Source organism: Ictidomys tridecemlineatus, chromosome 11, assembly GCF_052094955.1.
Source record: "Ictidomys tridecemlineatus isolate mIctTri1 chromosome 11, mIctTri1.hap1, whole genome shotgun sequence".
Taxonomy (NCBI): domain Eukaryota; kingdom Metazoa; phylum Chordata; class Mammalia; order Rodentia; family Sciuridae; genus Ictidomys; species Ictidomys tridecemlineatus.
This window is the reverse complement of record NC_135487.1, coordinates 1,890,034-1,917,530: the sequence shown is the minus strand read 5'-3', so window position 1 is coordinate 1,917,530 and position 27,497 is coordinate 1,890,034. Positions and strand designations below refer to the sequence as shown.

The 27,497-nt window shown below is 60.7% G+C and overlaps 1 protein-coding gene and 1 long non-coding RNA gene across 10 annotated transcripts in view; one reads left to right on the top strand and one right to left on the bottom strand.

The window, feature by feature from the left end:
* Window positions 1–27,497, top strand: part of Prdm16 (PR/SET domain 16) — a 318,869-nt gene that overhangs the window by 34,750 nt on the left and 256,622 nt on the right. The window lies entirely within an intron of this gene.
* On the bottom strand, window positions 1,297–4,457 carry LOC144367829 (uncharacterized). Its single transcript, XR_013427327.1, has 3 exons — window positions 3,736–4,457; window positions 2,793–3,490; window positions 1,297–1,838 (listed from the first exon to the last, which is right to left on the bottom strand). It is a non-coding gene; the product is annotated as an uncharacterized LOC144367829 (long non-coding RNA).

Genomic DNA, 27,497 nt, shown 5'->3' with positions numbered 1-27,497 from the left:
CCCAAACACCTGTGCAGTGGCCATTTGGCCAGGGCCAACCCAGGGGGTGTAGATGTCACTGGACTACTGTGGGACCCACACAGGCGTCGGGGAGACTGTGCTGGGCTGGCACTGGAGGGCAGCGGGGGTGTGATAGGCTGGTCCTGGCTCAGTTAGCACCATCTCCTCTGGGAAGGCTGTTCCCAGGGCCCCCAGAGCCCTGCTCACTTGCTGTCAGGTGGGGACGGTGGGTGCATGTGCATATCCTATTCTGCTGCTTTGTCCCGGGGGGGGGGTCCCACAGGCCCAGGGACCCATGCCGTCATTCCTCAGGGCAGAGGAAGGGCAGCCTTGAGTTGCTGTTGTGTGCCCCAGAGACCCACTGCTCACCGGGAACCGCACCCTGCCTGCGTCCCCACCCTGCTGGTCTCAGGGGCCCCAGAGGGTAAGACACAGTTTTGCTGGTGTCCAGGCTGTGGGGGCTCTGGCTCCTCTGCAGGACAGGCTGTGCCCAGAGGGGCCTGGGCTCGTGACTCTGCGCCCAGGTGGTTTAGCGTGTGAGGCTTAGGAAGGGATTATGAGGCCCAGGATTTGGAAGCCAGCAGTTCCTTGGTGTCAGTCGCACAGCTAATGCTAATGTAAATAGAGCAGCCCCCTAAGTAGATATCATGCCCTGCTCCACAGGGAGCCCCAAACCTCCCCAGCAGCAGTCTCCTCTCAACACACCTGCTGGTCAACTTCCCTGGTCTCAGCCCACTTCCTGGTGGCCTGTGTTTGTGGTGAGCCCTGGGAGGCTATCATAGTAATTATGGAAAGCATCCTGGGTAGATTCTCACCCCCTATTGTCCTCCCTACTGGACTAACACCTCGGAACCACCTCCCCTTTTCAGGGAAGACACATGATCCCTGAGAATTCTGCTAGCCACCTCCCCAGGTGCCTGCCCTGGGCACAGGTCTTGGATAACTTCAGTCCCTGGCCTTCACCTTGCTCAACTAGCTGTTCCCAAGCATCCCTTCAATGGCCACTGGAGGTCCAGCATGGGCTATGCTCTCCTGAGAAGCCCTCAGCAAAACACGGTGTGGTTTCTGGCTACCTGGGGGAACCCTACAGTCAGGGAGCAGCCTCAGCGTTGCTGGTAACAGTGAGCCTGGCTCCTCTAACGGGCCAGTAAGACTTGTTCCTTGGTCCAGCAAACCTGTGAGTGGGGCTTGTTATCATCCCGGTTTTACAGCCTGGAAGGTATTCTCATTCTGCCTCCGTGTGAAATCTCACAGTTGTGGGATGGGAGGAACACAAATAGCCAGGAGTGATCTGTCTTGACTTTTGACCTTGGTGCTTTTAATAACTTCTTCCCGATTTCCAGATCATATTCTCCTATAATTCCTTCTGGAGATTTTGAAATTTTGCTTTCCATCATTAAATCTCTTAATTCTTCTATTGTGAATTCTTGTGTTTGGTGTGAGGTAGGGGTCTACCTTTGTGAATCCTTGTGTTTGGTGTGAGGTAGGGGTCTACTTTTGTGAATCCTTGTGTTTGGTGTGAGGTAGGGGTCTACCTTTGTGAATTCTTGTGTTTGGTGTGAGGAATGAATCTAACTTTATATCATTTACCATGAAGAGAGCCAGGATCCCAGCATGATTTGCCGATCGGAGGTGCTAGCCTTTTTTAGGTAAAATGTCACCAGGTAGCCTGCGGTGTTGCCTCTGGGATGGTCCAAGTTGCCTATGATTGAGGGTTTGTTTCTGAGTTGCTCTGACTTCCCTCTGGCCAGCTGGCTCATGCTCGGGTCAGTGCTGCAGTGCCTGGTATAACTGCTGCAGCACCCACCACACACTGGTAACACGGGTACCTGTGGGCACTGGGAGGAGAGTAGAGGACACAGTAGGCACTGTGCCCTGGGAAGAGAGTAGAGAAGACCAAGGTACAGAGAGTTTGCGGTGCTGCTTGAGACTGGAACCCAGAGTGATACGCAGCCTCCCTCCACATTCACCCATCTGCAAGCCAAGACCCTTAGGGGCAGCTGCTCTGGCCAAGACCAATGAGGAAGCCCCAGCTGCCACGGGACTTTGGACAGGGTCTGAGATGCCCTGGGTATACCTCACAACCTCTTGCAGCTCCAAGATGGACCCATCCAGAGGGTGCTGGGAAGCTTAAAAAATATGGGGAAACACAGTCATGTCGAGGAGGCATGTCATGGGGGATTCTGCTTGTCCCTGGGTGTTGTGGGGTTTCCTTGTCCTGGGGCTAAGGGGGCTGACCTTTGCAGCAGGCTGACGGCCAGCTCCCTCTAGACTGGGTCTGTTTTACCATTTGGCCAGGCACAGCACCCGCATCCACACCACAGAGCCCCAGGTGGCAGCTGGGACCTCCCTCCGGGGCCTGTAGCTCAGGAGCAACCTGCACGCTTGCTAAATGACTCCTCTCCGTGGAGCTCGGAGTCAACTGCCTTTTAATAACTGTCTAATACTGAGTGCTCTCGGGAGGCCCTGGTGAAGCATCACCAGCCATTAGCCAGGGGCTGTGGCCAAGAGTTAATGAGCAGCCATCAGGGACGGCTTCACGTTTGGGAAGGGAAGGGCAGCTGCCAGGGGATGGCATCCAGGTCATCCTGGGAGCCAGGCAGGGGAATTTCCACCCAGCATGGACAGGGCCTGGGGTTCTGGAGCTGAGGGGGCCTGCAGCCACTCTGTTCCAGCTCTGGAGCTAGGGAAGTGGCGGTGGCGTGCCCGGTAACAGCATGTCTCACACGCCTCTCCTGCCTCAGAAGGAGGCCCTGCAGAGGTCTAGCTACTAGTCACAGCCCATGACTTACAGGTAAAGAAGGGGGCTGCCCAGATGTGACCAGCAGACACCAGGTCAGACAGACGCTCAGGGCCCAGGCCCCACTGGAGCTGCACAGGTGCCCAGGGGCTTCAAAGGACACTCTTCCTCCAGCGGTCCTCCAGGGTACAGGCACCCACGTCCAGCTTCTGCTCTCCGGGCAGCCTCAGAGATGGCGACCTGGTCCCCTCAAATCTGGCTATGGGAGCAGGCGATGCAGGTGGCCCCCTCCCTGGGCCCTGGTCTTTAAGACCCTGGCGCCAGGTCCCATGTGGGGGTCGCATGGGGGGCCAGGCCACAGGGTGTGGTCTTTAAGAAAGGGACACTCTTTCGAGGAACATTCATGTGCTGGTGCCCGGAGGCCTCAGGAACGGTCGGCCCCTGACATCCGTGTCCCTGGTGCTTTTAGGGATTGAAGTTGGATCCGAAACGGGTCTTTTCACAAAAACACATGCAGGTCAGCATCCCGAGGCGTGGCTCGTTTCTGCTGGGTCTCAGGACTGGCCGGGGCCGAGTTCTTTCCACGGCCTCCTCTGCAGAGGGTCTCTGCAGGTCACAGGGGTGGGGGGCGGCGGAGGGCAGGCCTGGGCTGGAGCTGCAGGTGGAAGTGGAATGCTCTTCCATGGGTGCGGCTCCTTGCCTCTGCGAGGCTGGGGCTGGGGAAGCCAGAAGCCAGAGACCGACCAGGTCCTAGGGAGACAGTGGGAAGGCCACTAGTGCCAGGGCAGCAGGTGGGCTGGAGAGGACAGTCCTGTGCCCAGTGTCGGGGGAGGGGCCCCTCCTGGGAAGGCCGCCTGGCCATGTCCGCGCACCCCACCTCTTGTGGAATCCCAGCCGTCCCTTGGGCGGTCCCAGCCCGGCACTTGTGCCCACCCTCCCAGCCTGCCCTGCCAATGTGCCCAGGAGGCACAGAGCAGGGAGGGGCTCTGTGCCACCTTCTCAGTGGGGGTGGGTCTGCACAGGCCTCTGGCTCCCTGTTCTGGGGGTGCGGCCGAGGAGTCTCCCTCTTGGAGGGAGGGATCCAAACACAGAGGTAGACTCTTCTGGAGATCCAGGCGCTGGTTGGATCTGGAGATCTGGGCACGGGGCGCGGGGCACAGGGATTCTGTGGAGAAAGGAGGAGGGTAAGGGAGGAGGGAGAGGAGAGACAGGGAGGGGCGGAGGAGGAGGAGACCAGGAGGAAGACAGGAGGAAGACAGGAGGAGGAAGGGGAGGAGGAGAGGAGGAAGAGGAGGAAGGGGGAGGAGAGAGGAAGAGGAGGAGGAAGAGGAAGAAAGCCGGCAGACAGGAGGGGAGAGGAGGAGGGGACAAGGAGGAGGGCAGGGAGGAGGGGGACCAGGAGGAGAGAGGAGGAGGCCGGGTGGAGGACAGGGGGACAGGAGGAGGTGGAGGGCCTAGCAAGTGGGGGCCCGGCCGCCGCCTGGCTGGGCAAACACCCCCTCCGGGGCAGGGCCGGTCCGGCTTTCAGGTGCGGCCTTTTGTCTGCGGCCCGAGCTCGCCTGTCAGCCCCGCCGTCAGAGGCCTAATCTTTTTTTCTTCCGGGCTGAAAAGGCCCAGCATCACGCCAGGCGACCCACGGCTGCCTATTCTCCTTCCCCACGGAACCCAATCACTGGACAGCGCCGCTATAATTCACTCCCAGCCCGCCCTTTGAAAAGGTGGGCCGCCTCGGAGCTGCTCCCCAGCAAGATAAATCATGTGCTCGAAATTAACTTCCATTGAGAGGGAGGGCAGGCCGAAAGCTGATGGCCCCGCGCGCGCGGGCGGGCGGTGACGGGCGTTGATAAATGTCAGCGCGGATAATTTGGGGGCTGTGATTAAGATCTTATCTAGGTGGGAAGTAAGTAGAAAAGACTTGAATAAAACTCCTGCCAGATCTGTGCTTCCCGACTCGGGAAGCTCCTTTCTTCCTTCCCTTTATTTTTTGGGTACATTTGGAAGGGGATCCAAAGCGCCCGAGCTGGAGGGGAAGTTGGTTCAGAGCATTGGGAAAGGGATGGGCCAGCCCTGCAGAGGCCCCACGTCTCCCCGCTGGGGACGCAGGCCCGAGGAGCTGGATGAAGCACCTCTTTGTCTGCAAGTGCCCGCTGCTAACAAATGTTGAAGATCCCTTGCTGGGCACCCACGGCAGCCCGGCCAGGGACCGGCCTCCGGCCTCTGCCTTGGCCCCTCTGCTCACAGATGGGAGTTTGCCACCATGTTTCCCTCAGGCAAAGCACACCTGGCACCCCTCCTGCCCGCTGCGCAGACGGGGTGCAGAGGCCTCCCGCGGGCAGCTCCCGCGCAGGCCCAGCCCGGGGCTTCGCGGGGTGTTTACTTTTGTTGCTGACGATTGTAGCAGCTCAGACCACGCTTACTCCTGGAGGGTGTGCCTCTGGGGCCTGCACCCAACAACCCCACAGACCGGGAGCCTGGGCCTTCCCAGGGGTGTCAAAGACCCTGTATCTAGCAGATGCTCCCTGCCTAGCCCCGTCACCCTCCCGTGGAATAAGGTCAAGAGCCAGGCCTTCCTGATGAGCAGAATGTGGGGGTCAACCAAGTCACCTGTGCAAAGGGTTCAGCAGATGGGTCAGAGAATCAGGACGTCCCAAGGCCGGGCAGCACAAGCCCTGGTCACCTGGCACCCTGAGTGTTGCCTGGACCCAGACCTGGGGGGCCGGTGGGCCCTGTGCTGTGGAGGGAGACAGCCTGGGGCATCGCCATACAAGGCCCGCAGGGGACGCTGGGGACCCGAGAGGATCTGGATGACCTGACTTCACAGAGGGGCTGAGTGCCGAGCACCGGGTCCCTCTTTTGGGTGCTGCCAGCCAGTCTTGGTGGTCCTTCCGTGCACTGGTACAGGGTGGGTGGGGAGGGGCCTGGGAAGAGGGCACCATGTCCCTGCCACTTGATGGCCCCTCCAACCCAGGTCCCAGCCCCAATGTGGCTCAGCCCCAGGCCCAAGCCAGCTCAGTCAGGGTGGGTGAGGAGGAAGGAGCGGGATGGGAGGGAGCCTCAGCTTATGGGAAGTTTGTTCTGGATGATTCCTTATCTGGTCAGGGCAGAGGGTCAGCAGCGTCCCCGGCTTACCCACTAGCTGCCACTGGCATTCCCACAGAGTGGCAATCACAGTTGTCTCCAGACACCGCCAGAGCCCCAGGATCTCCTGGTCTGTGGGGTAAGGCCAACGCCACGAGGCAGACCTGGTGTCCAAGGTCCTGTGAGCCCCAGGATCCCAGAGGCAGAGTTGTGTGTCTCCTTGGGACTATTTCCTATCACTCCTTGTCTGCTCTTTTTAGAAACAACTCAGGACGTGAAGGGACAGACACGGAAACGGTCCTGTTCATCTGCCAATGTTGCATTTGACCGTTTTAAGCTGCTAGTAGTGTGGGGAGCTTCAGGGGCAAAGCCAATGCCTCCTCAAATGTTGGTTCCCGTTTCAATGTGTGTTCATTCATAACGCTGCACTGCTGTGTGTGTGTGTGTGTGTGTGTGTGTGCGTGTGTGTGCGTGTGTGTGCGTGTGTGTGTGCGTGTGTCTGTGTGTGTGCGTGTGTCTGTGTGTGTGCGCATGTGTCGTGTGCGCATGTGTCTGTGTGTGCGCGTGTCTGTGTGTCTGTGTCTGTGTGTGTGTGCGTGTGTGTGTCTGTGCGTGTGTGTGTGTGCGTGTGTTTGTGTGTGTGTGCGTGCGTGCATGTGTCTGTGTGTGTGTGTGCGTGTGTCTGTGTGTGTGTCTCTGTGTGTGTGTGTCTGTGTGCGTGCGTGTGTCTGTGTGTGTGTGTGTGCGCGTGTGTCTGTGTGTGTGTGTGTGTCTGTGCGTGTGTGTGTCTGTGTGTGTGTGCGTGTGTCTGTGTGTGTGCGTGTGTCTGTGTGTGTCTGCGTGTGTGTGTGTGCGTGTGTCTGTGTGTGCGTGTGTCTGTGTGTGTGTGTGTGCGTGTGTCTGTGTGTGTGTGTGTGTGTGTGTGCGTGTGTGTAGAAGGCGAGCCGCCCTTTTCAATGTGGGCAGATGTCAGATGCAGCTCAGAGGAGCCCATGTCCCTGAGCCCCACCAACCAGGCACGACCCCAGCCCCACTGGAAACAGCCCCCTGGGGGCAGGGGTCCCTGTAGAGATGCAGGACCAGGGCTGGGACCTGTCTTCCACACACACCTGGCTGCATCCCCTGTTCCAGTGCCTGCCCTCCAGCACTGGCCTGGGGGTGTCCCCAGACCTCAGGATGCAGCCCCTGGAGTCTGGTGCCTATGATTCCAACCCCAGCCTGGTGCTTCCCCTCTGTGTGACTTCGAGCCGGCTGCCAGTCCTCGGTGTGCCTGCCTGCTCACCCCAGTAATCGGACTAGCTGGGTTCAGTGGTTGGGGGGATCCTGGCCATGGAATGACACGCGTTCAGCCCCTGCTGGGCCCCGGCAAAGTGGAGCTCCTGGGATCCTGGGAAGAGGCCCCAGCTCCCAGGCTCAGGGGTGCAGGGGCGGTGGGGCTGGGGGAGGGTGTGGGAGCCTTGGGAAGTGGCAGGCAAACCAGCCCAGCAGGGCTGGGACGGTGACAAATGACAGGATGGTGTTAGCCCCCCCGCAGACGCACACTGGACTTTGCACTCTGTGGATCGATACTCCTCTGTTGGGGAGAGCTGGCCAGGTGAATGGCGTGTCCATGGACAGAGGGGCACACGCGATCTTCCATACACACACCGCCGTGGCACCGGCCTTCCCTGCAGGCTAGACGAAGCCACACGGGGTGGGGCACGGAGGGCCTCGGCATCCCCTGAGGAACAGGAGCAAGGTCCAGCTGACCCGCAGAGGCACCCAGTGCGGCTGCAGGTTTTCAGGCTGAACTCAGGCTGTCCCCCAGAGCTGCGGCTGCTCCACCTCCCCTCTGGCTGCCTCCTCATTGGGAGCTAGCCATGGCCTCCCACCTGTGTGGCACCTCCAGCAGCCTCCCTGGAGGGTCCCAAGGCAGCCCCCCCACCCCTGACGCACTTGGAGGACTGTAGGTGCTAACTCCACACAGGTACCCAGGGGCCTCACACAGAGAGCCAGGTAGGTCCTCCTTGGGGGCCAGGGGGACAAGACTCTATGTGGCCGAGGTGGCTGCTGGCAGCAAGGGCTACCTGTCCTGGTGACTACCTGTCCTGGTGACATAGCTGGATGGCATGACGCAATGGAGAAGGAAAGAGGCTCACTTGTGATGCAGGGGACAGTCCCAGGCCCCAGGGTACCACATTTGCAGCTGCCCTTTGGGGATGGAAAGGATAGCAGCCTGGGTCCACCTGCTGCCTCTGGGCCTCAGGTCTGTCCCTTCGGGCTGCACCGAGCTCCTGCTTTAGATGTGACTAGAATCCAGCACTGACAATGGCCCTGACTGTGATTACAGACACTGTGTGGCTGTCCAACTCAGGTCCTGGCCCGGGCTCTGGCTGTGACATGGTCAGGGTCTCCCTGGCATGATGCTGACCGGAGTGGGAGTAGAGGTCAGAAGCTACTGCCTGCCACCCTCTTTCTGGCATGCGACCCAGTGACCTTCTGCTGGTGGGTGTGCCCCACCTGGGGGCCCTGCCAAAGGCTGTGGACCTCAGTGGGCCTCACCTTGGAGGCCCAGAAGAGGCCCACCTTGCCTCTACCAGGTCATACACACACCTAGTGACTACAGAGCGCCCAGGCCCACGCTCCCGGTGTCCAGGGCACTTGCACCCAGGGTGGGTCAGGAATCCCAGGTCCACATCCCTCCTGAGGTTCAGGAAGTGAACCTGAGGTGCTGCAGGAGGAGCTGCCTCTCCCAAATTTCCGCCCTGGGGGTGGCAGGTGGGCCCAACCCCCAGCACACACATGGAGAGCCCTGCTTGGGGCCACTGTGGGGGCACCGTGTCTTCTGTGGGGCAGACCCCCGCCAGCGTCTTTGCTCTAAGTTTCTTAGCTACGGCTTTTTTAGCGAACATCCTCTGGAATAATTCATTCCTGGTTTCTGGTCTCCACGCCTGCGTCTGAGAGCTGCCCCGGGCTGGCCCAAGTTCAAGGGCATTTTAAATACAAATATGGCAGGCAGAGGCCAGGAGCACCGGCCCGGCATTCCAGTGGTCATGGCCGCGGCCCTCTTTAGGAGTAGGAAATCGGATTAGACCGTGCAGGAACGGGGCCAATTGAAACCAGGATTGGAGGGTCTGCACAGAGGGGCCAGGGTGGCTGGTGCACGTGGCGGGAATGGACCTCCTTCCCCTTCTGGACGCTCCCTTGTCCCAAGAAAGCAGGTGAGGCACCGGCCTGGGGGGTGGAGTGCAGGTGGACAGGGTGCCTGCACACCCCAGCCTCCGCGCCAGCTCTGCCTGCATCACAGCGGTCTCCCAGCTCTCTCCTGTGTCTGTGCCCAGAGCCTCTCTCCAGTGGGCACCTGACAGTGCTCCCACTGAGCCAGGGTGGGTCCTGGATCACCTCCAACTGACTGCCAGGCCGAGCCACTGCCCAGTGGCCGCCCAGGCCCACGGGGAGCAGCTCTGTGACCGTCTTGCCAGAGGACCTCAGCCCCGGGGTGAGACGTCCACACCTCCTCCTCAAACACAGGAGGAAGGGCCTCCGGGGATCCAGGTGGCACGGCAGAGTCCTCCAGCCCCTCTCAGTTCCTATTCAGAGGGATCGTTCATGTGAGAGTGCACACAGGTGCACACACGCAGGCACACCCACACCCCCCTCTCCCCATCCCTGTAAAAACACAGGTCCCTTCGAGGACTCTTCAGACTTGCTCAGAGAACAGGAGACCGAGTCTCCTCAAAGGAAACTGGGAATCTGGGTGACGTGCCCTGCCTGGCCCTGAGACACAGCCCTGCTCAGGCCAAGCTGTCATGGGGGCAGATTTGGGGGCCAGAGGAAGCCAGATCCAGGAGGTGTGTCCAGGACCCTCCCAGCCCAACGGCATCTGCCCCCAGGTCATAGGCCAGGTTCCTGGTAAGAGATGACCACCCCACCACCAGAGCAGGGGAGTGCAGCCTCTGTCACGGGCCCATGAGGCCCGGGTGACAAGGAGGGCCATCGGGACCCCTGGAGCCAACTTGACCCCAGCCTGGGGCATGGCAGACCCAGGCCCTCGCGTGCAGGGGCTGGCTTGATGGGGCATGTGTGCACACGTGTGCCTCTGTAAGCAGACCCAGGGCCTCAAGGGCCCGAGCCACTGAAGGCTCCGTGGCAGAAGAGGCCCTGTCCGACCTCCTGAGACACGTTGCAAGGGTGCGACCCTGGCAGAGGGGTCAGTGTGTAGGATCCCAGTCTGAGGGAGCTCTTGGCCCCCAGGCAGGAAGGGCCGTTGCAGTTCCAGGGCCAGCCCAGGTTGGGTCAGGGTCCTGGAGCCCTTATGGCCCACCTCCTCTCTATATCTGTGCCGTCTGCAAGCTGAGGGCCTTTGTGGCCAAACACGCTGGCCTGGTGACCTCCGGCTGGGTCAGAGACTGGCATGGGTGGCTCCTGCTGGGACTCTGGCTGCGTCCTTTGGGAGTGGCCCACCCTGCGGCTCCTCCCTCTGCCGTGATGGGGCTTCTTCACAGGGCCTGGTGGAGGAGAGCTGTCACCTGCCTCATGGCTGCGCCAGAGTGAAGTGGCCCAGCCTGGCATGGTGGTGGCTCTTTGTGTGGCCAGGTGTGGCCTTCTGGGATCCAGTTAGTTACCTCTCTCCAGAGCCGGCGTGGAAAGTCATTTTCCTGGAGGGTGTGGAGGGCTCTCTGGGCCTCGGCCTCCCCAGCAGTACGGCCTTGCTGGGGAAGAGGAGGCCGAGTCTTTTCAGCACAGCCTCCATGGACTCAGAGATGGGCCCCAGGACTGAGGCCCTCTGGGGTCCCCTCCCTGTGGCTGGAATCCAGGTGGAGAAGGAGCCGTGCTTCCCATTTCCCCTGGCTCGGGCCGGGGCTGACGGACCTGCTGTGAGAGGGTTCTCGATGGCTGTCCACGGCGGATAGGGAACCGGGGGCGGAGGCAGACTGGGAGCATGGCTGGGGCGCCATGTTTCCACACAACGAGGTTTTCACGACAGACAGCTCCTTTTTCTTCACGAAGCCTGGAGTTAAGTGTTTGGAAACTGCTGCAGAAGGTGAGAAGGCCCGCCCCCTGCCGTGAAGGGTGCCCGGGCGCAGCAGCCCCCGCGGCCCATCGGCAGAGTGTGCGGGGGAGGAGAAGGCAGTGGGGGCAGCTCAGATCTTTGCATCCCTCCCCAGGCCCTTCTGGAGAGGGCAGAGGGCAAAAGACCCACTTCCTCTGGCTGGGCAGCTTTGTGACTAGGCTGAGAGTCGGAGTCCCCGGAGGGTGGATCTGACTGGTCCCTTCCAAGGGCTCAGAGACCCAGGGATAGGTCAGGGTGCTGGGCCTCCTTGCTCAAGGGCAGGTGGAGGTGGCCAGTGTGCCCTTGGAGGGTTCCAGTTCTGCAGGTGGCCCTGGGGCTTTTGTGGGGAGGGGCAGGGAAAGGCAGGGAGGCCCCAGCTACAGGGCTGTTATCAGTTTGCAGCTGAAATCCATGTAATTAAGGGGCCAGATCAAATCTGTAGGATGCCTCCCATATTGTGTTGTCCCACAAATACTCTGTGCCCCTCAGGCCCTTCTCCCCACACCATCCCTGTTGGGCAGCTGCCCCTCGTCAGTACTGGAGGCTTCCAGGGGTGAGGCTGGCTCGCTGGGGTCTGCTTAGGGCCTCCACACTCTTTACCAGGACTTCTCTGCCAGAATCGAGGGGCTTGGGCTGGAGACCTTGGGAGCTGCATAAACCATGGAGGGTTGTCACACATGAAGTGACCGTCTCGGGTGTGCACGGGGGCATCTCTATGGAGGAACCCCGAAGGGCCACACCCTTCCAAACCTGCTGGCGGCCAGAGGAGCCGGGGAGGCCCTGCCTGCCCTGCCCTGCAGACCCAGGCAGGCCTCTGGCGAAAGGCAGAGCGACTGTTGGGGAGGAGGGGTCTGGAGCAGGGGCCTTGGGGAGTGACCCCAGCAGGCGGGGCCCAGGCCACGGGCAGCCAGGAGCAGGGCGGCAGCCTGGAGAGAGCCGGTGGAGGCCGACTTCCCACCCGCACAGAGCTCCTGCTGCGTTCAGATGAGAAACAGGATATAATAAACCTGTTGGCGTGTCGGAACCTCGTGCTGGGACACACAAGTGGGTGTTTTCTCCTCTTTCTTTCTGTTGCTCAGGAAAACGCCACAATTAGTGCCCAGCTCGCGAAGCAGGGCAGGGAGGCAGGGGAGCGGCAGGGAGGAGGTGGCCCCCTCCTCCAGAAGCTGCCGGCCACAGGGCTGGGCTGGACCTTCCTGGAATGGAGGGTCAGCGGGTCTGGGCAGGTTGAGGCCACCTTCTAGTGAGGCCTGGGGACTGTCGGGGCTCAGCACCAACAGCTACAGTGACCATGGCACTGGGGGTTGTGGGAGGGGGCATCATTTATTCTGTAAGAACCGTTTTTAGGTAAACAGCCTTCTGTCCACTGCTATGTCCAGGGCTGGACTCTGGGAGCACCAGCCCCTGCTTGAGAGAAGCAGAGGACAAGCAGCAGAATACATGGGTGCCAGAGGACCCCAGAAGGAGCAGCCTGTGCTGGGGAGACTCCTGCAGCTCCGGCCGCAGCCCATGAGGCCCCGTGGCCAGGCTGCACGTGGCTCCCGGCTTTGGCCAGGACCGGGAAGTGTGGGACAAAGGGCGGCAGTGAGAAATGAACAGGCTTCCGAGTGCAGAGAAACAGATGTGAGGCCCCGCCCGTCATGGGGCAGACAGGGAGCTGGGTCGGGGTCCCAGGCAAGGCCCGAGTGCAACCTTCCAACCCAGAGGCGGGTGGCCCTGCTGGCCTCCCTGCAGCCAGCACCCCTTCACAGGGGGCTAAGACCCCTGGAATGTGTGGCCAGGGTGGGACGTGCAGGGGAGGAGGGGCTGCAGCCACGTCAATAAACTCGGTGATGTAGTGAGTGAAACATCATGAAAAATGAAAGCAAATCCTACTCTAATCTCCTCGAACAAAGGCTTTTCAGTTGGACCCGAGCGCCGGGCGCGGGCGGTGGGTATCGCCAGATCTTTTATATTAAATGTGCACCCGGCAGAGTATGGATCTTATTAGGGGAACCACGCTGCCCCGAGAGCCCCTTTCCTGCTCCTGGTGTCTGGGAGGTCAGGCGGGTAAGGCCTGCATCCCGGCTGCAGCCCAGCCACAGGCGGCCCAAGCTTGGCATGACCAGGGCCGTCTGCCGGAAGCCTCCGCCTGCCCACCTGCCCGTCCCCTCCCAGCCTCTCCATCGGTGTTGGGGAATCTCACTGATTCCAGAGGGATCCTGCTCCGAGCACCCGTCCCACGGGAGCCTGGCCCCCTCGGCCATCCATCCCCGAAGAGATGGGCTCCTGCAGGTGCTCCCAGGTCTGACCTGGGCTGGCTGTCTCCTAGGCCTTTAAGCTTTCACGCCCGACATCTGCTAAGAACTCGTCCGAGAGGCCGTGGGCCGTTAGTGTGGGGGGGTTTGGGGTTGGGGCAGAATAAACAAAGCTCAAGACCCTGCAGGGAAGAGAGGATCATCACGGGAGCAGAAAACAGGGAGCCCGCTGAGCTGACGGGCACCAGGCCCTGCCCTTCCGCTAGGCTCGGCCCCCACGCCAAACAGCCCGGCAAAGGAAATCGAATTTGGGGTTTCCCTTACTGGCCAGAATTTTTAATTTAATAAGGGGTGGAGAGATGCTGTTGTATTTTATTTTATTTCTACTTTGAACAGGTTGAATCTTCCCGTAGGGCCCTAGGAAGGCGGCTGCCTGGGAATGAAAACCAGCCCTGGCCTTGCAAATTCAAACCAGGACTTGCAGAGTGAGACGGGTGCATCTGAAGAGAGGGGTGAGAGGCAGGCAGCCCCTTGCAGGGAGCCCGGCTCAGGGAGGGCTGTGGGTCTGGGTGCTCCGGGCAGTGGGCAAAAGGCGCCTGGGTTGGTGGGAACTAGACCCCTTTTGTTCCTCATGGCGCCTCTGCTCCTTGGACCGAGGCTGGGGCCTGGAGCGGGGCAGATGCTTGGGCTGGGCGGCCCCGAATCTGTACCCCGTGCCGTGGCAGAGGGTCCCTGAGTCTCTGCAGCCGCTCTTCTTTGCCACCCAGAACCCGGCGACTCTTAACTCAGGCCTGGCCTCCAGCCTGGGCTCTGTGGCCTCACACGGGCCACTGGGGGCTGCAAGCGTCTGGTGCCAGGTTCCTAGGACTGTGAGTCTCTGCGGAGGACAGGCCCCAGGGAAGCTGGCCTGGCGGTGACAGGAGGCCGTCCTCAGTGGAGCGCCAAAGTAATGTCTCTCTGGGCCACTGCCTAACATAAAGCCCCAGGGGACAGCCATGCCCAGTGGGAGGGGAGACCAAGAGGCAGGCTTTCCCCAGACCTGGTGGAGAGTGACCACCCGCTGCAGCCTGGGGCCACAGGCCCTCCTGGGAGCCAGTCTCCATAGACACCGCCGACCAGTCCCTGCAGTACAGAGCATGGAACACGCGTCCAGGTGTGGGGACCCAGCTTCTCAGGCGAGGCCAGAGCTGGTGGGGGCAGCCCCGTCTGGGCCTGCTTCCTGGGGAAACTGGAGGCCAGGAAGGTGAGCCTGGAGGCCACCTGCCCTCCTCCCATCCACCACTCGGACGGCCCTGGGTGGGTCCTGGCAGGCTGAGGCCCAGGGGGCAGACTGTTGGTTAGAGGCCACTGACCCAGGTGTCATTGACCTCTCCTCTCTGGTAAAGACGGTGCCTCTGGGCCACTCACCTTGATGTGGGCCCTCTGGCCACCGAGAGTGGCTTATCTGGAAGTGCCACATGCCCCTGGTCCCGTGTGGCAGGGCTGCAGGGTCCCTCCTCTCCCAGGCTGTTCTTGTCCCGAGGACGGGGAGGACTCTCCCAGCCTTAGTTATGGCCCCTGTTCTCTGAGAACTGCCCAAATGTGCGGGCTCAGGAGGGAAGAGCCGGCGGCGGCCAGGTGCAGGGCGGGGCAGTGGCAGGAGGAGGCGCGGATCTGAGCCTCAGCGGCTCCTCTGCCTGCCCTTCCCTGGCCAGGCTGGTCAGGGCTCTGTCAACCTGGCCTCTAGTCCAGCACCCAGCAGGGCAGGACAGCAGGTGCCCACCACGTTCCAGGCCTCGTCACTAGGCCTCTTCCTCTGACCCGTCAGCCCGGGGGGGGGGGCAGGTGGGGTCAGCCTGGTAGCAGTGCTGGGCGTGCCCCCTTCAACCTGTGGGCAGCAGCACAGGGTGGGCTCGCCACCCTTGAGGCTGATTGAGGGCTCATGGAGGGACATGCCAGGAAATGTCATTGATCCCAGCCTCCTTCCTCCTCCAGAGGGACAGACCCTGGGGGGACTCAGGACTGAGGAAGAGCCCCCGATCTTGGGGGTAGCTGGAGGAGACAGAAGTGGTCTGGCTGCAGGGTGGTGGTGGGGACAGGGGTATGTGGCCCAGGGGTGGGCTGGGGGTGGGGTGTCCTGGAGGGTGGCAGGGTGGCCTGGGGGGTGGCCCGGGCAGCTCCCAGTGCTGGTTCTGCAGACACCAACTCTCACCGGCCTCCGCCTCGGCCTCAGGCCTCTCTGGCTCTTTCTGTCTCTGGAAAAACCCGCTCGTCCGACCCAAGCCAAACGCACTGCTGCCGAGTTTCTCCCTCATGATGCTCTGACATTTCTGCCTTGCTGAAGCTGGCCAGCGCCAAGGGCAACACGTCCCTGGGCTGGGAGCGCCCGGCAGCTGGGTCTCGTTGGGAAGGTCCGGGCCTCCTCCACAGGCACGGCGGCCCTCCGCGCACGGCTCCAGCCAAGTCCAGCATCTTACCTCTCAGTCCTGAGCCTGGCAGAAGAGGCCAGGCCTGGAGAGAGGGAGGGCACAGAGTTAGGGTGGGGCGTACTCCTGTCATCCCCAGGCAGGGCTTCCCCCCGTGACACTAGCGTGGGCATCGGCTCGGCCCTTCTTGCCTCCTCCGAACCCCTTTTTGCCAAGTTACCCCCTGTCACCCACAGGCCACACGGGGAGACTGACGCATGGCAGCTTGCTCTGGGCCACTCAGCTGTGGCCCCCGAAGGGCCGAGCAGCTGTGCGCCAGACGCCTGCTCTGGAAATGCAGGCCACCGGGGGCTGCTGCCCTGGGTGCTGCTCGCTCGGTTCTGGAGGAGCCCTGAGCGGAGGAGGCGACTGTGGGTCCCTCGCCAGGCCCCGCTGCGTTTCTCAGGGAGAGAGAAAGGGCCCTTTCCTCAGAACCGGTCACGGCAGGCTGGGGCATTTGTCACGTGCTTGGTCCTCTGGAGGGGCACTGACCCCGCTGCGCCTGGCCCCTGGGAGCAGAGCGCAGCGCAAGCGAGGCGCAGGGCCAATGGGACCGGTGTCCCCGCGCTGCCCAATTCATTAAGGGCTCGGCTCCTTTGTGGGCCCCGAGCTCCGGGCCCATTGCTGTCAGGCGTAATGACAGGGGCATTGGAGGCCCGGCAGCAATTAACAGGCTGCTTAATTAGCACGAGGAGTGGGATTGAGAGCGCTGATCTTCCCGTGAAGCTGTGCAGAGCGCGGGCAGTTATCTGATTATGCATTGATCGCGGGCTAACCTCGTCCTTAGGTAATCGTCTCCGTCTTGCAATCTGTGAATATACAACTGTTTAAATATTCCAAACTGAACTGTCTCAATCAACGAGGGGAGAAAGGGGCCATTGTGGCCCAGGCGCCGCTGGCCTCCCTTCCCGGCCCAGCTCCTCTGGCTGGTAGAGGCAGCCACAGTCCCTGCGGCCCTCACTGCCTGCCCAGTGTGTCCAGCCAGCTGCACCTGGGAAACGTCTGCTGGGCCTGTGGCACCCTCCGCCCCAGCCCTCACTTTGCCTGGCAGCGCTGCCCTTCCCTGGACAAACCCATTGTACAGATGGACGTGGGGAGGCCTGAGAGTCTGAGGGCAGCTGCACAGTGGGTGCCGCGGCTGGGTCCAGGCGGCCCTTGGCAGGAGGGAGCTGTGAGCATTCATGCTCCTTCAGAATCTCGCTGGTCCAGCACCTGCTGGGCTCTCAAAGGGACCCCACGCTGTAGGGAAGATGCTCTGGCCCAGATGATGGGCCCACAGGCAGAGGCAGAGCGGGGTCTGGTGGTCATGGCACAGAGACAGGCCAGGCCAGCCACGTTCCAGAGCGGCTTCTGGTTCCATGTGGCGTGCACTCTGGTGTCAGGGCCAGCGCTTGCTACCCTCCCTCTGTGCATTCTGTGGACTCTGCGGGATTGGATCTTGTTTCCTCAGACTCAGCCAGAAGGCCCTGGGCAGGCCCGTGCAGCCCCTGTGCCCAGGAGTCAGGCAGGACTGCCACTGGGTCCCGGCCATGTTTGCCGGGTAGCCCCTCCTACCAGGCTGGGCCCAGCCTGGGTGGAGCTGGAGGCTGGCGGTGGGAACATGGTTTAGATGCTAGTTTTAAAATGAAAAGGGAAAGGCCCAAGTGAAAAGAGAGAGAGAGGCCCAGACAGTCTCTTGTTTTGCAAAACTCAAAATAGACTTCAGCACTGTGCTTTTTAGAGACAGATCTTTGCGCTCTTCTGTGGTCCTCGCTTGACCTCTCCCGGTTCCTGGCAGGGGACCCTGTTACGACTTGGCATGGAGCTGTTCCAGATGCATAGCCGGGGTGTGCACACTGTGCCAGAAGCTGATATATGTTGGTTTCTTGAACTTTGCCTGTCTTATTTGCTACTTCTGATATCATCTTACTCAGACGATGCCCTCGTGAGATAGGGCCCCCACCCTTCAACTCTGTGGGTGCAGCCAACGTATTTCGTTTTGCCGCTTGCACGATCCATGTGTCTGGGGAGAAAGGAAACCGGCTACCCGCGGCCCAGTCCCGGATTCCCCGGGCACTTGGGGAATCTTTATCGAGCTCCGATGATTAGACCTGGTTTCTGGTTTCATTTTGGAAGACCCGCTGCTGAGCGGATCCCTGTGGCCTGTAAAACGATCCAGATGCTCTGGGCTGCTGGGCTCCCTCGGTGCTGGCACAGTAGGCCGGGGGTCGGCAGACCTCCCTGGGCCATGCCACTGCGGGGCAGAGGTCGCGCCTGCGTCTTGAGCAGGAGGCCAGTTTGCCCATGTGAGTAGGAGGCTGAGGGGTCCCTGTGGAGGCAGAGGGCCCCTGTGCAGAGGAACAGGGCCCACCACAAGCTCAGGCCCTATGCCCTCGAAGCCCACCAGGGGCCTGGCTGCCCAGAGAAGAAGGTGGGGTGGGGTGGGGTGGGAGGAGTGCCTAGGGTCAGCCCTGGATATGGAGGGGCACCTGGTGTCTGGGGACACTCTCCTGAGCCTCCTCCCAAAAGGCCAGCTCCTGAGCAGGCGGCCAGCACGTGTCTGTCCCTCCACTTCAAGGCACTGGAATGAAAGCCTGTCCCTGGGGCCGGCCTTGCCGAAGGGTCACCTCCCTGTTCCATCGAGAGAGACTCGTTCCGAGTGTTTCGAGAGGAAGGCTGGGGTCTGTCCGCATGCGTGCTCTGCTTCCCCTGGACGGGTGACCTGTGAAAGGGAAACAAAGGGCAGGAAGTGTGATGGTCAGCAAGGGGGACTGACCGCTGCCTCAACCCTGGGTGCCTTGTCCTACGAGGTCTGGGAGGCCACAAAGTCGAGTTTTGATTTTTTAAAATTTTATCCCAAGCAATGGGAATTTAAAACGTCGGGGGGTGGCTCCTGGCCCCCTTTTCTTTGGGCCGTGGGATGCCATTGCTGCCTCTAGAAGCTTAAAGCCACGGGTTGGGGATGTGGCTCCAGCAGTAGCACACTCGCCTGGCATGCGCCGGGCACTTGGTTCCATCCTCAGCACCCCACACAAAAAAATAAAGATGTGTGTCCACCGAAAACTAAAAAAAAAAAAAAACAATAAAAAAAATTCTCTCTCTTTCTCTCTCTCTAAAAAAAAAAGAAAGAAAGAAAGAAAGAAAGAAAGAAAGAAAGAAAGAAAGCTTAAAGCCAGGGTTTCAGGCTCCCCAGCTCTCCAGGTGGCCCCAGCATGGTGGCTTCTCTCCCAGGGGGGACTTGCAGGCCTGCAGCCCAGGGCTGTGAGGGGCTGTGAGGGGCTGTAGGCCTGGGAGTGGGGAGCAGGCCGTAAGAGGAGGTGGCTGGCAGGAGGGAGAGCGCAGGCCGTCTTGAAACTGCAGGTAGCTGTGCCGAGGGCCCGGCTGGTGTCAGGGGCCACATGTGGGTGCCCAGCACTCCCGGAAGCCCCTGGGCACAGGAGACCCCACCCCTTGCTTACAAGCCTGAGCCCCTGCCTTCTCGGTGGCCTCGTCCTGACGTGAGACACCCGAGTCTCACCCTGTGCTTGGGTCCCTGGGCTGACAGATGCCACCACCGTGGCAGAGTGACCACAGTGTGTCTGACAGAGCTGGAGAAGTCGATGCCTCTCTTTCCTGAGAGAGTGGATGATTTATTTGAACCAAAGTGACCCTCCTTTGGTCCAGACTGCTTTAAGCCTGTTTGGTTAGGAATTCTGGGGTTGGGGTGGGAATCCAGGGCTTGGACAGGGCTGCCCAGCTAGGCCCACTCCCGGGACTGGGACGCTGGCCCCCTGCAGTCAGGAATCTGTGTTTCTTCCCCAGACGTGGGGAAACAGGCCGGTCGTGGACACCATGGATGGCGATGCTTACAGGGTGGAGGGCCCTTGCAGCCATGCAGGCCTCCCGTGGACAGTCCTGCTTCTCACCATGCTGTTGGGGCCACTGGGTGACTCAGATGGGATTTCCTGTGGTGACAGCCTGGGCCCCGGTTCCAGTGAGGGCTCTGTGGGAACTGCCTGGCCCAGGTCACAGTCATGCCTGGCAGCCTGGCTGCCCCACCTGGGAGCAGGAGGCCCTGGGCTGCTTGGCTTCTCTGGCCCAGGCTGCCCCAGCGCTGTGAGGAGCCGAGGGACTGGGTGCACCTCTGCGCAGCAGGACCTGCCTCTCCCATCTCCCCTCCGTGTCTGTGCACATCTATGTCCACACCCTCACATGCAAATAACCCAGTACCATCCCTTCTCCTCTGTGATCTACGACTTAAACGATGTAACAAATCCCCAACATCAGAGTGACTGGTAGTTTTCCTCTTTGTGAGGCAACGAGTTCCTAGCCTACTCAAATGTGGATCAATACATACAGGAGGGAAGGAGCCTGCCTCCACCTTAGGGCTGGGGAGTCTCACCCTACACCCACCAAGGCCCTGCGGCCTCTGGACCTTAGGCTGCTGGGCTGCGAGGGGTGAGGCTCTGCCTTGGGGGCCACCCCAGTATCCCTGCCCTGTCCAGAGCTCTCCCAGTGTCCTAAGCTGCCCACGGGCCCTGGCTCTGTGCCCACCACCTGGCGTCTTTGGGGGAGCGCAGGGTCCTGGGGTGGGTACTGATGAAACTGTGTTCTCAGTGAGAAGCCAGCAGAGCCCTCTGTCCCCACATGTGACCTGGTTCTGGGGCTAGGCGTGAGTGGGGGGGTCCCTGGCAGGCCATGACGGGTGGCATGTGGGCCTGGGAGTCAGCCTACATGGGGCCTAGCTGGCTGGGGTCCCAGGAGGGAAGGGGGACTCTGGAGCCAGCAGGCAGCTGGGCCTCTCCTCAGAGGCCACAAAGGCCAGTCTGGATCCATCACTGTGCCCCACATCCCAGAGCCCCTTACAGGCTGCACACCAGCCCCAACCCCACAGTGACAGGAGGCCTGGTGGGGCCGCTCCTGACCCGGGCTGCGTGGCCTGGGTTCTGCCCCTCCCAGGCCGCGGCTCCGCGCTGTTTTCCAGCTTGCCTGGGGCAGGTCGGTTCTGGTTCTGAGTGCTCAGGCCTCTGTGCCTCTCTGCCTCAGGGCGGGGGTGCCCCCTGTTCCTGGGGAGACCATGTTGTGAGCGGCAGGGGTTCCTCCTGACCTGCACAGGGTGGGTGGGGAGCGAACGCACTGGGTGCAGGCCCCCTCCTCCCTCCGGGGGCCCTGGCTGCACCCACAATTTCGGTGATTTATTTTTGTCTTTATTATCTTTGCACTCCTGCCTGATATTTCAATTCAGGGGAAGGCAGGACCCTTTTCTATTTCAAACATTCCTCCTCGTTGTCCCCTTTGAGAAAAACTCAGATTTTTTTTTTCCAGGTTCGAGGGTTGAGAAAAGTTTCATTCATAGGGTTGTGCATTTCTAGGGTAAAGGTAGGGGACTGGGAGCTTTGTGATTTTTAATTCTTCCCACGGGGGAATGTGATTTCTCTCTCAGGTTCTTTAAGACTATTTTTTAAAAAATGGTTTTTCTAAAATTTTATAGGTCTGTTCATACACATTCAACACATTTCTCACTGAGTTTTACCTTAAATGATTTTTTTTAAAAAAGCAGGAGAGTAAAAGAAAATATGTTTAAGTGTAAATAATTAAAACTCTTACCTCCCCTCACTGAATACCTTTAATATAAGGAAAAAAATTGAAGGAGCCAATTCTAGAAACAATAAGCAAATATCTCCACGCCACTGGGAAATGAAGGTCCTCCTGTGTGCACCGGCTCCCGGGTGCCAAGACAAGTCCCCGGTCAGGCCTGGGCGGTGGGCCGCGCCTTGGCCTGAGCCGTGGAGCTGCGGCCCCTGTGCAGGCGAGGCCCTGTGCTCAGCTCTGCCTTCCTTGTCTCCCTCCCGGCCCAGGTCCTAGATAAGCTGTTAAATTAGCCCCATAATACTTAAAATGCTAGTCCGTTTAATATGTAAACAATGACAATTTTTTTTCAAAGGGTTTAGGATTTAAATTAGTTTTTTAAAAACCCAATTACTGCCATTTAATTCGGAGGAGAGAGTTCTTTATGTGCTAATTATATAGTTGGGAAGTGGGCAATCAAGGGCACAATGGGGCATTAAGGGCACTTTTTAAAGGTCTAAACTTATTTATCTGAGTTTGGTGTTTGGAGGCTGAGTCCGGGACCCTGCAGCGGGAGCAGCCAGGAGGGCAGGGCGGGGATGGCGGGTCCTGAACCTGGAGGGGGGGCAAGGCGCTGCACAGCAGAGCAGAAAATGTGGCTGCCGTAGGGTCTTATTATTTGGGTAGTATCTGGGCAGAGGAGGGGAGGGTTAAGGTGGAGGAAGACAGAGGCTTGGGCCTTGTCTTTAGTGCTTTAGGCCCCTAAGGGGCTCACACCTCCAGAGCCTTCTGGAACCTTCTGGGTCTTTCCAGAACCTTCCAAAGGGCACACAGTTGTTCTACTAAGTGGCTGAAGTGCAGGGATGGTCTCACCCCAGGCCCTGGGGGCTGAGTGGATGTTGGGGCTGGGCTCTTCGAGTTGCTCAAGTGTCTGTCTCTCTCCCTCCTCTCTCCCTCCTTGTCTCCTCACATATCTCCTCAACAGATCCGCAGCCCACATAAGGCCTGGGATGTTCTAGAGCTGGAGAAGTCAATGCCTCTCTTTCCTGAGAGAGCGGATGATTTATTTGAACCAAAGTGACCCTCCTTTGGTCCAGACTGCTTTGAGCCTGTTTGGTTAGGAATTCTGGGGTTGGGGTTGGAGTCCGGGGCTTGGACAGGGCTGCCCAGCTAGGCCCACCCCCGGGACTGGGACGCTGGCCCCCTGCAGTCAGGAATCCGTGTTTCTTCCCCAGACGTGGGGAAACAGGCCGGTCGTGGACACCACGGTGTGTGTGGCTCTGGGACGGCGACGCTTACAGGAAACACTGCATGGGGCGTGGGGGTTTGAACCGGTCCTGTGGCAGGTGCACTGCGTGCTGACTGGCAAGTGGGCTGTGCGTCTGACTGGGGGATGTCACTGCGGGTGGCTCCAGTAGGTGAAGTGGCTCGGATCCCAGACATCAGGCGGTACATGTTGTCCATCCAGCCAGCGGCTCCATAGAAGGCTGACCCCCTGAGGCCGGGTGAGGCGCCCACCCCAGCCTGCCCCCCCAGGTGCACCGAGCTCTCTGGAAAGGCACCGGCAGTGGCTCCCAGTGAGGAGTGCTGCTGGGAGGAGCCCCCCACCCGGAAGGTTCCGCCTGCTCTTTCCACTCCCGCAGGAAGCACAGCTGCTTCTCCCCTGGACAGTCCCGGGGGCTGCTCAGGAGTGTTTTCCAAGCGTGTCTTGCAGCGGGCAGAATAATGCAGCTTGGTTTCCTGGAGCCACTGTCCCTGTTCATTTGTGAAACCAGACCCTTCATAAGTGGCTGGGTTGTCTGCAGCCAACCTGGTCACCAAGGGGCGGGACTCTCCAGAATTGGTCTCAGGCACCCACCAGCCAACAGAATTGATTCTCAGGGACCTTCCCCCACCCTCACCAGACCTGCCCTGGCAGGCCCTGGACTGTGGCATGGACAGTCCTGGGTCACTCAGCCTAGGGATAGCAGAGCAGGGCAGACAGAAGGAGGTCCCTGGGCAGAGGAGAAGCCCCCTTGAGCAGGAGGTGGTGCAGCCTGCGGGCCGAGGGTGCCGGGCGAGTGCTCCCGTGGGGGAGTCTGCAGTTATTTTGCACCGGCCAATCCCTCCTCCTCCTCTTGTGTGAGGGCAGCTCAGAAGCTCAGCCGGAAGCAGGAGGAGGTGGGCCCAAGTGCCTGGGGAGGTGGGAGGGGCCAAGTTCCCTGAGGAACCAGAGCCCAGTGTCCCCAAGACCAAGGTGCCCCGCCTGGCTCTGCAGAGTCAAGATGGAGCTGGGAAGAAAGTGGGAGTCCTGGAGGGTGGGGATCCACAGAATGGGCCTCAGAGTCCCCAGGCAGGCCAGCCTGCGAAGCCTGAAGGGCCTGGCAGGTGGCTGTCCTCTTGACTTCTGAGGGAGGACTTGGCCAGTGGCAGAGAGGCCGGCAGTGACAGGTGTGGAGTGAGCCTGGACGTCCCCTGCCCACAGGACCTCGTCTCCACGCTCCCAGGGCTGCGGCCGGCTCCTGTGTGCACTGGGGAAGCCAGGTCCACCCTGAGGTCAACTGCACAGGCGTGTGGGGGCCTGCAGGACCCACCCCCCCTGGTCGGGGGAAGCAGAAACAAGAAAAGTAAAAAGGCCCCAGAGTCAAGGCCCGGCCTTGAAGGACCTTGACCTAATTGGTCCTGCACGTCAGCACCGGCACCTAGAGTGTTCGAAGAAGCCAAGATTAGACTTAAAGCGATTAGACAACTTACTTTTCTTTTTCAAGACATTAGCTGGTCAAAAATGACAAAAATGTCCTTAAGCCCAGACCAGGCAGAGGCAGGAACAGGCGGCCTTTTGTTTGACCAAGGGGCCTGACCACCCGAGCCTGCGTGGGGCACCCAGGAACCCACCTCCCCGCGAGCCAGCAGAGGGAATCGCCAGGAATTAGCTGGGGATTAGCTGGCCGAGCTGCCGGTGTGGCCGGGGAGCTGCTGGCCACCCACAGGCCAGGGCCTGGGAGGCTGGGGCCTGGGAGTCCAGCTCCTGCCTGCCGGCCACCAGCTGGACAAGGGGTTCCTGGGGGAAGGACATCTTTCTCATAGTGCTGACTGCTGTACCCCTAGAAACCCGCGGGGGCCCAGGAGGCCTGGTCGGATGCCCCCTGGAATGGGGGAGAGTCCAGCTGGCCCTGGGGAGGCCTGGGCTTTCAGGGGTGGGAAGGGTGGACCTCGCAGGCTCTTCCTGTCTTGCAGACACCATCTATGACGCGACATTTTCTCAAGGAAAGAAAACACAGGAGCCCACATTTCTTATCTGAGGCAAACAATGAGCTCCCCTGGTCCTGGGAAGGGGCAGCTCAGCAGGCCCTGAGCACGGGAGGCCCTGCAGCCCTGCCTGCCAAGGCAGGCTCGGCCCTGCCCAGCCTCACAGCTCTGGTGCCCCAGGGCTGCCCCGCAGCCTCCTCTCTGTGCGGACAGGTGACACACCAGCTGTGAGCCTGGAAACCCGAGCCCAGGGGCTCAATGCAACCTGGCGTGGCAATGACAATGCAAGGGTCTCCTCACCGGCTCCGAGCGTGGCATTGTGGGCCCAGCACACCCTCCTGGGGCTTAGGCATAATTACAGGGTCCGGTTACCCGGAGAAACAGGTATTCACATTGTTCAGCCCAAACCTCTACCCAGCTGGACCCTGGCTGTCCCAGCCCTCCCTCCCCATCCCTGCTGCCTCTGGTCTGTGTCTCCCATGCCCTTCCCTGCACCCTCCTTGGGACCCGTCCTCAACCTCCCCTGTCCTGGGCCCAGAGTGTGGAGCCTAGGGAAGGGTTAGGGCCACCCTTGGGGTACAGGGGCTGAGCGTCGGAGGACAGGGCACCTGCTTCTCTGTCCCTAGCAGCTGAAGGCAGAAGGTCCAGGTGCAGGAGATTGTTTTCCTTGCATTGTCCAGAGCTACAGGACACCAGGCTTGGGGCGGGGCAGGGGCCTGGGATCCCCCCTGCCCCCGGAAGATGGGCATCCTCCGTGGCCTAGCTGTGGACTGCCCACCCCGGGCCCTCCCACTGGCCCAGCACGGGGCTGATATGAGCCTGCAGATGGATTTGGGGAGCCAGCCCCAGCAAGGGCAGCAGCAGGGAGAGAAAGGCCTGGAAGGCAGCCGGCTGAGTGGTGTCGAGGTTCTCACATGAGGCAGGCCATGAGGGAGGCTCTGCAGTCCCTTTGACAGACAGGAAGTGGAGACCCAGGAAAGGAACAGAGTGGCTTGGAAGTAGCTCAGCGGGGGCTTGGACCCAGGCCTGACCCCATCAGAGGCCCTGCCTGAACTAGAGTAGGGGAAAGCCTGGCCTGGCTTGGAGGTGCGACGATTTCCAAGTCCTGGTGTCCACCGATGCTCCTCGGGCAGCTCTGGAGACCTCTGAGGGCATGGGACTCCCTTGGTGTCCAGCCACAGAGCGGGGAGTCTCTTGCCCTTGACTCTGGCTGCCAGGTGTGGACAGAGCAGGGGTTCATCTGGCGTCTCCTGCAGAGCCCCCACTTCCCGGCTCTCCTGATGACCACAGCCTCCTCCCTAGTGCCCCCCGCCCGCCACAGTCAATATTTCATCCGTCCCACGCTGTGTGATGGGGTGACCCTGGCTCTAGGATGCTGGCGCTGACCTTGCTACAGCCCCCACTGGCCTGAGGTGCCTGCAGCAGCTCTGGGCTGGGGAGAGGCTGCCGCAGAAGGAGGTCTCAGCTCTGGGGAGCTTACACTTGAGACTGGTCATCAGACATGTGGGTGGACGGGGAGGGTGGTGGAGGGAGGCTTGGCCCATCTGACAGATAAGGGACCTGAGTCACAGGGGCAGCCTGGAAGGCAGCTTTCCGGCCCCAGCCTGGGGTCTTGTGCCAGGACAGGCCTTCCTGGCCCAGGTGTCCGGGGCACCCAGGGCAGGGCAAGTCCAGCAGCAGTGCCCTCAGGCCGCCCTGGCTTCCCCACCCCTGGCTGCCGCCTGGCCTGAGCCAGCATGTGAGGTGGGTCACACGGTGCAGATTTAGACGCCAGCCCGCGGCGGCTGAGAGCTGAATGGGAAGTCACCCAGCTCCTTCCTGCCAAGCCTCCTCATGGGTGCAGAGAGATTCTAGGGACAGTCCTGCCTGCCGGGGGGTGGTGGCCAGTGCTGACCTCAGCGTGTGCCTGTCCTCGGGGGCCAGGGCAGCAAGGAGGGCAGGGGCCAGACTGAATGTGGCCGGGTCTGAAGGCCACCTGAGAGAGCTCTAGAGGAGGCGGCTTTGTGTGGCCCCTGGAGGGTGGAGGCAGCCTTGTCACACAGAAAAGCCCAGCTCCTTCTGGCCCCCCGGCGCCGGGGACAGGGCTCCCACCAAGAGGGCTGCTGAGATGCCTGGACGCCGTGGTCCTGCTGAGTTCCAATTGTCCTTCCCCTGAGCGCTGGCCACAGAAGGAGCTGGCCTGTCCAGTGTCCGGCCCTGCAGGCCAGCCCTTCTTGTCCACTGCCTGACGGTTGTAGGCCCAACTGCCTGTGACCAAGTGCCCCAAGGCCCCTGGGGGACCCTCCCTGGAGGGGCTGAGCCCGGGGCCCTGCGGGAGGGACTGAAATCCCCAGATCTGGCTGGGGCAGTGGGGAGCCTGCCGGGACTCGGGGTCCCCCCGAAGGTCACCCCTGGCCTCCACCCCCTGCCCGCGAAGGCTTACACTGCTCACAATAACGGATTTGTCGCTCGTGGGGAAGGGAGGGGCCGACCCCTTTTCACACAACTTTTTACGTTTCTCGCTGTGTTCTCCCGGCCCGTCCTCTGCGTTCTTGGGCGTTCAGGGAAAACGTGGGGCCACCTTCCGCCCGGCAACACAACTGGGCAGGACTCCGTGTGAACGAGGGGCTGGCTCCAGGTGCCACTTCTGACAATGAAGCTTTTTGCATGCGTCTGTCTGTCTCTGAGCAACAATTAGATGCAAAAGCTGGCAGCCAGGTCTTAAAGGCACAGGTCCAGGGGGGCCTGCTGGCTGGTAGAGGTGCATCTGAGGCTGCCCTGGGCCAGCACTAGCTCCGAGGACCAGGACCCTGTGTGCCCTCCACCCTGGAGTCACCTCTGTGACTGCAATGCCAGCTGGGGGTGCCTGCACCCACTTTCTGAAGGTTTACTCCCTGCACCTGTGATTAAGTCTCTAGTGGAGATGTCCTCGACTCCTGCTGCAAATCCACATTTTCTTCCGGTACTTGGAGATGTTCAGGAGTGGTGGGCAAAGTTTGGCCAGAAAGAAATTGGCAAACCCTAATGTTCTATCACAACTCCCTCCTTTTAGAATAAGGGACCAGCACTGCAGGGAGTGGGAGAATATGGTTCTGGAAAGACCTGGAAGGTTCCAAAAGGCTTTCGCTGGCCCCGTGGGTGCCAGTGCCCGGGGCCTGCTAGCTGAGGTTGCTTGCACGGTGGCTGCAGTTGCTTGGGCTCCAAGCATGGTGTGAAGACAGGCACACCTTTCC